This window comes from Dromiciops gliroides, chromosome 5 (assembly GCF_019393635.1).
Source record: "Dromiciops gliroides isolate mDroGli1 chromosome 5, mDroGli1.pri, whole genome shotgun sequence".
In the NCBI taxonomy this organism is placed as follows: domain Eukaryota; kingdom Metazoa; phylum Chordata; class Mammalia; order Microbiotheria; family Microbiotheriidae; genus Dromiciops; species Dromiciops gliroides.
In genome coordinates, this window is record NC_057865.1 from 301,662,828 (window position 1) to 301,676,616 (window position 13,789).

Below are 13,789 nucleotides of genomic sequence, written 5' to 3' on the forward strand. Positions count from 1 at the left end.
GCCCCGCCAAATGAAGGAGATGAGGTGCGGCCTCAGAGAGAGAACCTGTGATTGTGGAATCTGCGAGTGGGCAAAACTTGGAGGGGCAGAACAAAGCCCTGGAAGTTCTTTAGCTCCAAGCTCTCATTCTGCTTGCACATGGGGAAACTGAGGCTCGGTCAGGGAAGTGCCAGGCCCCAGTTCCAGAGGCCCAAGCCCTGCCCTCCTGCTCCGCTGCTCTCTCCTCCTCGACACAGACTTTCTGAGGGTCACGAGGGCCGAGGGCCGAGGGTGACTCGGCTAAGGCCCATTGTCCTTGCCTCCAAAATAAGGAATGTGGACACGATTTCTAGAGATCCTCCTACCCCTGCTAGCCTGGGAACCAGTGAACATGCGTTTATTAAAGGCCCAAGGTATGCCAGGCCCTGCTGTGGATACTAGGGATAGGAAGATAAAGTTGGGTCAGTCCCTTTCTTCGAGGAGTCGAGGGTATGCATCTATATATAATACATAATATATATATATAAATGTATGTAAAATATATTAAAAATAAATACAAGGTAATTTTTTTTGGCAGGGAAGAGTATGGAGGGAACCAGGAAAGTTTTATGTAGAAGGCGGGAGGAATCTAGGGATTCCAAGAGGCAGAGGGGTGATGGGGGGCATTCCAGGCATGGGGGACAGCCAAGGCAAAGGCCTGGAGATGGGAGATGGCTCTAGTGGGTAAGGGGGCCACTTGGCTGCCTGTGCAGTGGGTGAAAGGGGATGTGTGGACTATGTCTGGAAAAGTAGACTGGATCCAGGGGGTGGTAGGCTTTAGATGCCAAACAGTTTTCACTTGATCCTAGAGGTGCTAGGGATCTTCTGGGGTTTATCAAGCATGGGAGTGGCGTGGTCACCCTGTGTTTGAGGAAAATCATTTTGGCCACATCTGGTGGGCGGGTCAGAGCCAGAAAATGCACTGACACCCAGGGAAGATGATGAAAGCTCCTGAGAATCCAGGCCACAAAACAGAGCCATGGATGGCTCAGAGACTCATCCAGAGCCTTGGCTTGGGACCAAATGCCGGAGATCTGGAGGTGCCAGGTTGAGCCCCAGTTGTCCAGGCCATTGCTCCTTTTCTCTCCCTGCCTGAGCTCCTCGGGGAGGCCAGAGCCAGGGAAGGGTCAGGCCTGGCCCAGCGCTGCGCACACCCAGCATTGCTTAATCGCTGGCATGGAACAAATGAGAGCGGGGGAGCTAGCCAGTGAGGGGGCCAGGCCTCAGCTTCAGGCCAGCTCCCAAGGCAAATCCCACCCACTGAGGAGAGCACTGTGCTCTTGGTTTGGAAGGTGCCGGCATTTCTCTGCAGGCCTGGATGCATTCTCCTTCTGTGAAAGGAGGGGGTTGGGCTCCACGATTTTCTGAGGTTCCTTCCGGCTCTGACTATGATGACTATGGCTGTGTGACCTTGGAGAAAGTGCCACGCCTCTCTGGGCCTGATTCATTCTCTGGAAAACATGGGGGTTGGAGAGATCCCTCCCATCTCTGCCAGCATGTGGTTCCTTCTAGGATGGGGAAGGGGGCAGGGTGGATCCCACACTGAGCTCCCCCTGTTCCTGAAAAACACCCGGAAATTCCTGCCTTCCTGGCTGGGCTGGGCTGGCTGCCATTGCCCAGCATCACCAGGGCCAGAAGCTGGGGACAGGGAGGGTGGGGAGCATCAAGCATCTGTAGCAGCCGCAGCAGCAGCAGCAGCAGCAGCAGCAGCAGGGGAGGGGAGGAAAGTCCCTGTCTGGCCTTGGCAGTCACTGAGACTACAATTCCCAGCATGCCTTGGACTGCCACTGGACCACAATGCCCAGCATGCACTAGGAACTGTCTTAACCCATTCCATGCACCAGGTCTTCTGCTGAGATCTTGGATCCTCTTTACCTCCTGAATTGGTTTGACAGTCCTCTCAGAGGGGTAGATCAAACCCTCTGCAGGGTAGGGGGCTTCTGGGGAGTGCCAGAAAGCAGGCGTGTATGCAAAGTCCCGCTTAGCCTGATATCAGTCTAGGCTGAGCTCGGCCACTAACTTGCTGTGTGCCCTTGGGAAAATTCCTTTCTCTCTCTGAGCTTCAATTTTCCTCTCTGTAAAATGAAGGAGTTTTGAGATGTTTGAGATTGTTTATGTCTAAGACTCCTTTCAGCTCTGAAATTCCAGTTTTCCCCCACTTCTTAAAATAGCTTAAAAACTCTAAGTAAAGAAGACAATTCTCCTGAAATGTTTTCTCTGCCATGATCTCCTTCAATTAGGATCACAGCCCATCTCCATTTTTCTCCTCTATACCCTCTTTGTGTCAGGCAAACTGAACTAGTTCCCTGAGCTCGGTATCCCACTTCCCACCTTGGGGCCTTTGCATAGACCATCCAGTCAGTGCCTTGTCTCTGGCTTTCAGAATCTCCATGACTCGGTTAAAGGGAGAGGTACCCTCATCAAATTTGTGGATGACCCAAAGCTAGGAGGGACAGCCAACACTGGATGATGGGATCCACAAAGATCTTGTTGGAGAAATAAGGTGACAATATAAATTCTTACACTTGGGCTCCCACCCAAATCTTCAGAAGTACAAGATGGGGGGAGACAGCAGTTCATCCAAAGAAGATCCAGAAGGACTTCAAGCTTGATAGATACCAACAATGGGACACAGGAGCCAGGTAAGCTCAAGTGCCCTTGCACTGAACCAAGAGACGCAGAATGTGCAAGAGCTGGTTGGCCGGAGTGCCACTGCCCCGCCTCATTGCTCCATAGTTTCCGATTCCCAGCTCTGCCTTACAAGATGTCTACCATCTAGGCAAGGGCCTTGAGTTCCTGCCATGTGAGGAATGGGCCAAGGAACTGGGGCAGTTTAACTCAAAGAAAAGAAGGCGGGGTGGGGTGGAGAGGGCGTGAAGTCAAGGGTCTGGAGGGCTGTCATTGTGGTCCGTGGATGTGCTCTGTTCATTCATCATTGACAAATTATTTTAAAATTCTCTGTATCAACTTTGGGTCCAACTGTTTTCCAGCTTTGTAGTAAATAGTGAGTCTTCTTAATAATGTGTGTTACTGGGTTGACTGAACACTGGGCTACTGTTCACACTGGCCTTTTGATCTTCCTTACTTAGCAAATTTGTTCCAATAATCTCTCTCTCCCTCCCCCCCTCTCCCCCTTTTTCTCTTTTCCTTCTCTCTGTCTCTGTCTTTCTCTCTCTCCCCTATGTCTCTCTGTTTCCTGTCTCTGTCTCTCTGTGCTTCTCTTCTCCTCTCTCCCTCCCCACCCTGCTCAGTCTGTCTGTCTCTCTCGCTCGCTCTCTCCCTCTCCCTTCTTTCTCTGTCTCTGCCTTTCCCTTTCCCCTGTCTCTGTCTCTTTCTCCTATCTTTTTGTGCCTCTCTTCTTCTCTCTCCCTCCCCCTTCTTCTCTGTCTCTCTCTGTCTCTGTCTCTCTGTCTCTGTTTCTGTCTCTCTTGGGGGGGGGTGTCAGTCTGAAATAGAATCAACGATCTGTGTTTCATAGCATAGTTTGAGATGGAGGTTGGGGGAGGGGGGTGCAGCTTCCTTCCCCCCCCCTTTCCTTCTCCCTGAAGTCTGTTTCCTACCTCAGAATTGACTTTGTCTCTTTTTTGTTTGCCTCTATGAGTTCTGTTGTGGCCCCTGCCCAGTCTGAAGTTCCATGAGAATAGGGATTTGCTTATTCTTGTCTTGGGATCCCCAGCACCTGGGACAGAGCCTGGCTGGCTCAATAAATGTTGATTGGATTGAGCTGAATGAAACTCCGCTGATCACTTCAGTATTTAGTTTAGTTCTGGGCACCACGTTTTAGAACAAAACTAAACACGTCCGACCTTGTCCAGGGGAGATAAGCCTGGCCAGGTGGAGGATGGGGAAGGCCGGGTCACACAAGACTCTGTAGAGGGAACTGGGAAGTTTATCCTGGAAAGAAGTCTCCGGAGGAGAGCTGTGCTCCAGTGTCCAGATCCACTTCATTCTGCTTGGCCCCGGACGGATGGACAGACAGACGCCAGAGCTAGGAGCAGAGGTGTGGGAGGGGGATGCTGCTGTGCAGAGGCCGATTGGGCCCGAAAAGCTTCCTGATAATTAGAGATGCCTCTGAGTGGCCGAGGACGCCTTCAGGTTGGAGGCTCGATGCCCCTCTGGGACCGTCTTGAGGGGATTCTTGTTCAAGTCTGGTTAGACTAGATGGCTGCCGAAGTTCTGAGATTCTGAGATTCTTTGGGGACTGGTCCTATCTCTGCCCTCAGGAACTTACCCAAGCAATACTCAGCCTATATAAAGCACCTGCTGGTGCCATGCACACCTGAATGGACAGACAGCAATGAGTCTTTGTCCCAAAGGAATTTATACTCAAGGGGAAATAACGTGTAAATATGCAGGGTGGCTGCTGTGGATAAAGTGCAGGACCCAGAGTCAGGAAGACCTAAGTTCAAATCTAGCCTCACACACTAGCTGTGTGACCCTGGGCAAGTCACTTCACCCTGTTTACCTCCATTTCCTCATCTGTAAAATGAACTAGAAAAGGAAATGGCAAAATACTCCACTATCTCTGCCAAAAAAACCCCAACCCAAACGGGGTCACTGAGAGTTGGATACAACTGAACAATAAGGCAAAAGGTAGCAAGAAAACACTAAGTGTTTTTTTTTTTTTTCAGGAGGCCCTGGGGGAAGGGAGCTGGGGCTTCCTGTCCGAGGCGATTTTTGAGCTGGGCTTTAAAGGTTGGTGGGGCTTCTAAGCCATCCAGGCACAGGGCACTGGAGGTTGAATGTCTTGTCAGGGAAGAACGGTGGGGAGCACAGTTAGAACATAGAAGGTCTGAAGAAGAGAGATGGCATAAACCTTGGAAGAAGGGTTGCAGCCTGGTGCTAAGTGCTCAGGAGATGAAGAAAGACCCAAGTCAGTCCTTGTCCTTGGAGAGCTCACCATCTGACTGGGGAGGGGAGGCCAGTTTGGAGGCTCTTTCCATAGCGGAGGCCAGACATGCTGGGAAGGTAGAACGGACGGGGTTTGGGGGTGGTGAGGGAGGTTGAAGTTGACCCTGTGGTTGTCAGATGGGGCGCCTGGCAGGGAGCAGGTGCCTTTGACAGTAATAGGGCAGTTCAGGGAGCGGGGATCAGGAGGTCAGTTTTCTGCTGAGTCTAAGATGCCCAAGGAATGTCCAGTTTGCCAAAAGGCAAGTGAGCTACAGGGTTAGCCCTGGGGAAGGAGCATAACTATGTTATTAAACCTGCATTACTGGGGAGTAGGGCTGCTTATAAGAATCTGGGAGTCATCCACATAGAGATGGTCATTGAGCCCTGGGAGCTAATGCGGTGAGGGTGGGGGAGGAGGAGAGGGACGGAGACAGAGACAGAGACAGGAAGAGAGAGAAACACCAAGAGACAGAGATGAGAGAAACACAAAGAGACTGAGACAGAGACAGAGAGAAGGGGAGTGGCGTGGGGCTGGCTTCCCCTTCCACACCCTCCTCCAGCTCTTCCTCCCATGTTCCCAGAGATGGGTGGGCGTGGGGGGTGGGAGAAGGAGAAGGGGGCCAGGCAGGTTGGCAGGGCCTGGGCCTGGGGGTGGCACCGGCAGGCAGGGGGCTGCTCTGAACGGGGGAGCAGAGTCGGAGCCGTGATTGGATGCCGGGCTGCCGTTTCCAAGGTGAGCGGCCGCACCGTCTGTACATGCCCACTCTGCTCGCTCCTGTAGCACTGGGCACCCGCACCACCCGCACCACCGGCCTGGCTGTCTGCGGCCCGTCTGGCTCCTCATTATGCTTTCACAAAAAAGGACTAAAAAGCTGGGGCGTGGGGAAGGGGAGGGGCAAAGGGAGAATGGAGAGAGGAGGATGGGGCATGCTGCTGGGAGAGCTGGAAGGGGCCTCAGGGATCACTGAGCCAACCCCCACCCCAAACCTGCTGGAAATAAGAGCTTCTGCAGAAGGGGAAACTGAGGCCCACTGGGGAGAGTGAGGGGCAGAGCTGAGACTAGAACCCGAGACTCTACCGGCCAGAAGGACCCTAGATCACCTGATCCAATGCCTTCATTTCACAGATGGGAAAACTGAGACCAGGGCAGGAAAACAAGCTTTTTCTGCCAGAGTCGCTCTCCCACTACTCATCATCTTCGCACTTGTTCTTTCCCTCACTCACTTCCTCCCTTCACCAGTGTCTCCAGCCGCCCCTCCCATGAGGCCCCGTCCTCTCTGGAGAGGCTGTGTGATGCAGTGGGTGCCCTGCTAGAGCAGGGCAGGAGCCATCGGGGCTCCAATCCCACCTGGTCTTTTCCCCAGGTGGTCCCCTCTGCCCTTTGCCTCCTTCAAGCTTTGTCTCAGAGGCCCCCTGGGAGCTGAGCCTTTCCTGAGTTGCCCCTGCCTGCCAACATCCTCCCTCCCAGTCTGGCTCATAGGCAGTTTTCCAATTCAGTGAATGGAAGCTCTCTGAGGTCAGGGATGATTGGCAAAGTGCCGGCCACACGGATGCTTGTTTATTGGCTGAAAAATTATGTGCCCTCTTGCCATGGGCTTCCCACTCAGAGCCTCTGTTTCCTGTTCTGTAGAATGAAGATGATCTCAGTGGGCAGGTATGAAGGAGGTCCTGGGACCCTGGGTGTAGAGCCAGAGACCTGGGTTCGAATCTTGCCTGAGATCTTGGCTAGTATGGCCAAGGGTAAGCCCCTTCCTGGTCCCCACTGCTGAGCAGCATATGCTGGTAAATGCTTAATAACCAGCCCCACCCCTCCGCCCATGCACAACCAACCACTTTACAGCTATTCTGTATGACTAGCCTTTGTCCATCACTTTGGGAAGTCCAGAAATCAACAGAACAACTCTAGCACCGATTCCTGAGGTGTCAGTGCTTGGCACTCCTGAGCCGGTCTGGGCCGGCTCATGTCTCAGGGGCTCCTTGCACAAGCAGAGGGCCCACACCCATTGTGATGTTTGTTTTCTGTGACCCCTCTGTGCAGGAGGCACGTCCCATGCTTATCCCCATTTCACATGGGGGGAAACTGAGGCTCGGAGGAAGAGGCAGCCGACCCATCCTCACATAGCCCTAAGCCGCAGAGCTGCTTCGGTTACAGGACCATGGAGCTCCTCCCACCTAGATGTGGGGTCAGGCAAGAGGTGCAGGCATGATTCTGTGAAATAGGTGGCAGACCTTGCACGCTTAGTAGTGTGACCTCGACCAAGTCAATAATCAACAAAAAACCAAACCAATAAATGGCTAACATCCATCTAGCCCTTACTCCGGGCCAGGCACTGGCTGGGGGCTAGGTGCAGACAGATAAAAGAGAAACAGTCCCTTGCCCACACATTGACAAATACACAGTGACTTCTAGAGGGCTGGAGCACTGATAATGGGCCATCCCAAAGGATCTCCTGGAGGAGGAAGCATCTTTAAGTGTCCTCTGAGGCCATTCCAGGTGGAGGGGACAGCTGGTGAGAAGGTAGAGGCCAGAGGTGGGATGACCTGAATGTGTCTGGGTGGGGCTCGAACCCCACTCAAGGAGTTTAGCCTCAGAGGGTAAAGGCAAGCTCTACTTGCCAAGAAAAGATGGAGGGGTAGGGGAAGGTGGGGATCCTGGGGAGATGGAGAGGAAGCGATTGCAGAGAATGGGCTCCTTCAGGCCTCTATGGGCACCAGGACCCTCCCCAGGGGAGCCATTCAGTAGCATGGGAAGTGAGCAGCACTGAGGACAGGGGTGCCACCACCATAGCTATTTGAGGGGACGGCCTCAGTCTCGCTATACATGAAGTTGTGGTTGAGTTATTTCAGACTCCCTGTGACCCTACTGGGGGGTTTTCTTGACAAAGACATTGGAGTGGTCTCCGTTTCCTTCTCCAGCTTGTTTGACATTTGAGGAAACTGAGGCAAACAAGGTGAAGGGATTTGCCTAGGGCAAGTGTCTGGGGTCAGATTTGAACTCAGGTCCTCCTGACTCCAGGCCTGGCACTGCCCACTGTGCTACCTGACTGCCGATATATAAATGGGGAAGAAAGCCTGGCTAGCTCTTCAAGATCTATCAGAGGACAGCATGAGGTATGAGGTTCAAAAAGGTGGAGAACACTGGAACATCAGCACAGAAAAGAACCATAGAACAGGGGATGTCAGAGCTGGGAGGGGCCTGAGGACAGGGAAGGTCAGGGCTGGGAGAAGGTCTTAGAAATCATCTAGTTCAATCGTGTCATTTGAAGATGCATGTGGGAAGGGGCAGTGACTTGTCTAAGGTGGCACAACAGCAGTTACAGACCCGGGACTCCAACTCAGTTCTCTTGCCCCCACCCCAGGCCCTCAGGGCATGAGTGTTCCTCCCTCTCCTGGAGGCAACTGCCCCTGTCTGGTGTCCCTGCTGTAGCTGCTGCTGCTGCTTGGGGGCTTCCATCACACCCCATGGGCAGACCCCTTGTGCCCCATCTGGATTGTGTTGATAATGGTGGTCTTGTGGCACAGGCTCATGGTGAGGGTAGAATGATGACAATGGTCTTTCCTGCTTCAATCAATGAGAACAATGCTGTTGACACCAAGTGGGCAACCTAGGGCAGATCGGTTCACCACTCTGAGCCTGTTTCCACCTTGGTGCCTTGGCATATAAACTGGAAAGTCTTTATCCTTGAGGTGACTGCTCTAGCTTGTCAATGTCTTTCCTAAAGTAGGGTGCCTAGGACTCGGTGTCTCCAGTGTGGCCTGCCCAGGACATAGCACCTAGTGTGTGCCAAAGCCTGTGCTCAGTGCTGGGGAGTTTATGAGGTATTTTATTTTTTCCATTACATGTAAAGATAGTTCTCAACTTTTGTTTATACATGCTTTACAATTTCAGATTTTTCTCCCTCCCACCCCTCCCTCCCCCCTCCCCTAGACAGCAGGTAATCTGATATAGGTTACATCTATATATCTCTATACATATACATATAGATATATACATACACACACACATATATATACACATAATAACATTAATCCTATTTCTGCATTAATCCTGTTACAAGAGAAAGAATCAGAGCAGTGATGCAAAACCTCAAAATAGAAAGAAAAAAAAAACCAACAGCACCCAAAACAAAAGAAATAATATGGTTCAATCAGCATCTATACTCCACAGTTCTTTCTTTCTTTTTTTTTCTTGGATTTGGAGATCCTCTTCTATCATGACTTCCCTGGAACTCTTCTGTACCATTGCATTGGTGAGAAGAATATAGTCCATCACAGTAGGTCAACACTCAATGTTGATGATACTGTGTACAATGTTCTTCTGGTTCTGCTCATCTCACTCATCATTAAGTGCTGGGGAGTTTAAATAGAAAAATGAGAGAACATTTCTCCTCATGAGGAGAGAGTCCAATACAGAGCGCATGTAAGGATGGGAGTCTGAAGTGACTGTGTGAGAGGGGGCTGAAAAGGAGAGCCCTGGAGGGCAAGATGACAAGATCTGGGAGCTGATAGAATGTGTGGTAGAGGGCGGGACAAGGGGTCCAGGATGATGTGGAAGTTACACACTTGAGACACCAGGAGGGTGACCATGCCTTTGGCAGAAACAGGGGGATTTGGGAGGAAAGGGAGCCATTGACTTTGGAATGTCTGTGGGACCTTTAGTTGGAAATATCTGTAGGTCACTGGCAATCCATAATCTAAGCTTGAGGAGAGACTGGAGATGAATAGAGAAATCTTCTGCATAGGGAGTGGAATCTTTGGGAGGAAGTGATAGAGAGCGGTGGGGAGCTGGGGCAAGTAGAATGGAAAGAGGAGATGGCTAAGGTCAGAACCTTGGGGAGCGCCCACGGTTAAAGGGCAGGGTTTGGCGGTAGTCAGATAGGGGGAAGAAGAACCAGGAGAGTCTGGGATGTAAAAACCCAGAGGGTGTCAGGCAGCAGAGGCCAAGAAGGATTAGGACCGAGAAAAGACAGATCTGGTGACTGGCGAGTGATGAGATGGCCACCGGCTTACAAAGGGCTGAGTGGTCAGAGAGAGGAGAGGAGGTGGAGGCAGGGGATGGAGGCACTGAGAAAGGGAGGGGAGGGGTAAGACAAGAGCTTGGGGGGCAGTGGAGTATTTTGTTGCTTCATTGGAGGATAGGGGAAACTTGGAGCTGTCTGAAGGTAGTGTGGGAGAAGCCAATAGATGGGGAGAGGCTGAATATTTGAGAGTCGGGTAATTAATGATTAGGGATTCCATTTTTCAAAGGAGTTGGGAAGGGAGGGCACTAAATGCACACAGAGAGAAGTTTCCCTTGGCCACCTCATTGTCAGAGACTGGGAGAAGGGAGGAGAGAGCGAGGAAATGATGAGTTGTGGTGGACGGGAGAAGAGGGAGTTCCCATTGAATGGCTTCCATTTTCTCAGTAGAGTGAGAGGTCAGGTCCTGGGGTGGGGGTGGAGTGGCAGAAGGCAGAATGGGGGCTTAAAGAGAGAAGAGACGGTCTGGCATAGCTTCTGTGGGAACTGAGATAGTGAATCAATTAGGGAGAAAGAAAAGACCTGTCTTGCTTCAGCCAGAGCCCAGTTGATGTTGCACTCGATCTAGTTGTGAGTTTTAATAAATGCTCGTTGACTTAGCGTGACTTCACTTGTGAGCCTTCCTCCAGCTGCATTCTGGTTCTCATGAATAGGAACAGAGGAGGTGAATGGTGAGGTTGGAGCAGAGGCAATGGTCCGAGAAAGCACTGAGGGGTGGGGGAAGCAGAGGTCTCAGTGAGGTTGAAGTATAAGGTGGAGCGGGAGCCTTGGCATGACAGAGGGTTGTGGTCAGCAGGAGAATGTCAGAGGTTTTTCTTTCTTTTTTTCAACCAAGGAAGTGGAACATTTGGAGAGGCTCGCTGAAATGCAGACCATCCCCAGGGGCGGGCCAGGTGAGTGAAGGTCAGGAGATGAAGGGAGACTGAAGGATGGGGAGGCAGCTTAGTGAGTTTTATTGAGCATCAGTGTGAACCTTGAAACCCCCCAGGTATAAGGGCAGGAATGTGAGGGAAAGGAAGCTGGGGATCTTGGTGCTGAACTCCTCCAACAGAAGAGAGAATATATGGAGACATTGTAATGCTTTGCCACCACAAAGAGCTGCTACAAATATTTGTCAAATATTTGTGTATGTGTGGGTCCTTTTCCCTCCTCTATGGTCTCTTTGGGATACAGACCTAGCAGGGGTACCACTGGATCAAAGGGTAGGAACTGTCCCATAGCTCTTTGGGCACAGTTCCAAATTGCTCTCCAGGATGGCTGGATCAGTTCACAATTCCACCAACCATGCATTAGTGTTCCAATTTTTCCACGGGAAGCTTACATTCTAATGGGGGCAACAACATGAAAGGGAGCTGAAAAGCTATGGCATGTGAGGGGAAAGGTACTGTCCATAAGGGGCATGGTAGAGAAAGTCCAGGGTGGACTTCCTTACAGTGGAGATTCTGGGAGGAGCTGTCCAATCAGAGGAGAGGCTTTGGCATCCAGTGAATGAAGTGAGCTTCCAGGGCCTGCAGAGCCATGAGGAGCATGGCACCTCCAATGCTTCCTCTGGGGATGGTTGAGAGAGGATCCTTTTACCCTATGAGGACCTGCTGGGGCCCCAGAGTGTACGAGGTCCCACTCACAGGCCATGGGGGCCCTGCCGTGATTACACTTGGAGCTGAGGGGTGGGGGCCTGTCCAGAGGACCCTGAAGACCTCATGTGATCCCAGTGTTGGCCCCTCCTCATGGGGGCAGTGTGGCTCAGTGGGAAGGGTGCTGCTCCACAGCCAGGGGACCGGGGCTAGAATGATTGCTGTTTGCTCCTGGGGAGACCTGGGGCAAGTCACTTCACCTTCTTGGCCTCAGTTTCCTCCCCTGTAATGAGGGAATGGAACTCAGTGGCCTCCAAGATCTCTTCCCACTCTCAGTCTATGCTCCTGGGACTATATACATTGGGAAGATCAAATACTCACCTACTCATCCAACGTTTGTTAGGCACCAACTGTATGCAGGGAGACGAGTTAAAGAGTTCAGATAAAGCAGGATCTCTGCCTCTTTGTCAGCTGCTGGAGCTGTAGAAAGACAGGACACCAACACAGATGAATGAAATACATGTGTCTGAGTGCTGGCATCATTAGGGAGGGGCAAAGGCCCCTCTGAGCACCGAAGGGGAAGGTCCTTACTGACTGGGGGATCCTGGAGGGCTTCCTGGAGGAAGTGGCATTTCTTCTAGGCTTTTAAAGGATGGCAAGGAAGATCCCAGGTCTCTCAACCCCATTCCCCCACATGTCTGTCAGTCTGTCAGTCGGCAAGCATTTAGTAAGCACTTACACTGTGTCCTTGTGTAACAGGGTACATATGGACACAGAGGCACAGGAGACTACCTTCCCAGCCCTGACATCCCCTGTTCTAAGGTCCTCCCACTTTGGACACCCAGAGAATCTTGGGATACTAGACTGAGAAGTGGAAGGGCTCACACCCAATCAAGAGCCATTCCACCCTCAGGAGTTTAAAGGTTGCTTGCTTTCTGTTCAATGGCTGGCTCAGAGGACAAGGAGGACCTTGGGACTTCCATCTGACCATCATCTCTGATGTCCTCTAGCCCAGAATTTTCATGTATGTTTGAAGCAGAGGGAGAAATAAGGAGGCCCAGGTGGGGAAGAGGCTAGGCCAGGATCCTAGAGTGAGCCATCTCAGAGCCCCAGCCCCCTCTCTCCTTGCCCAGTCTCACCACTCTTGTGGAGAAGTGGGGGAAGGACAGGCTGGGTTGCCCCCTACTCCAGGCTGGCAGTAAGTGGGTCCCATCTGGGAGAGCTGCTTGTTCTTGTTGAGACGTTTTCAGTCCTGTCTGACTGAGTGAGTCTTTTTTTGGCAGAGATACTGGAATGGTAGGGAGACTGAGGCTAACAGGGTTAGGTGACTTGCCTAGGGTCACACAGCTAGGAAGTGTCTGAGTCTGGATTTGAACTCAGGAAGATGCGTTTTCCTGCCTCCTTGTTTGGCATTCTACCCACTGTGCCCCCTGGCTGCTCATGTTAAATGGACAGAGTGGGATGGGAGGCTGGGACTCATACTGGGGCTTGGGACATTGGGTCTGGCAAAGTGTAACCAGCACCTAGAGTCTGGGCAGGGAGGCTGGGCCTCATGGGGCTTGGTGGGGGGGACTGGAATGGGCGATTGGCATTGGAGGGATGAGTGGAGAGGGGGCGCTGGCGGGGCAGGAAACAATGTTCAGTGCCAGCCTCAGCACCCTGCCGCCCAGGGCCCCTACCCCCATCCCCAGCCACCACCAGTCCCATTTGCATGGGCTTCCACCACAAAGGGCTGGGGTGACTTGCTCCAGGACTGGCGGGGTTGACGCAGGGACCTGGGAGCACACCCTCCTCCTGAGGCGCCAAGAGCCTCCCAGAGAAGGTGCAGCCTGAGCCACTGCCCACCACCCACAGTGTCTGGGGGCTCCCCCCAGATCCTCCAACACACACCGCAGCCCAGCCGTGGTTAGGATGCAGGCCGGGGCACAGCCAGCTTCTCTGCTCCCCGTCTTCTCTGTTTCCCCCTCCCCCCGGTCCCCCAAATCTCCCTCAGTATCTTTGTGTCTCCTCCTTTCTGTCATAATCTCTGCATCTCTCTGTCTCTCTTCCTCTCTCTCTTCCTCTCTATTTTTCCCTTTCCCCCTGTCTTTCTCTTCATAATCTTTCCTTCTTCTCTCCTTTCTTTCTCTGTCATTCATTTCTCTCTTTGTCTTTCTTCTTTCTCTCAATCTCTCTCCTTCTCTCTCTCCTTCCCCCCTCCTTCCCCCTCTCTCTGTCTCTGTCTCCCCCTCTCTCCCTCCTTCCCTCCCTCTCTGTTTCAGTCTGTCTCTCTCCGTTTTCTTTCCCCCT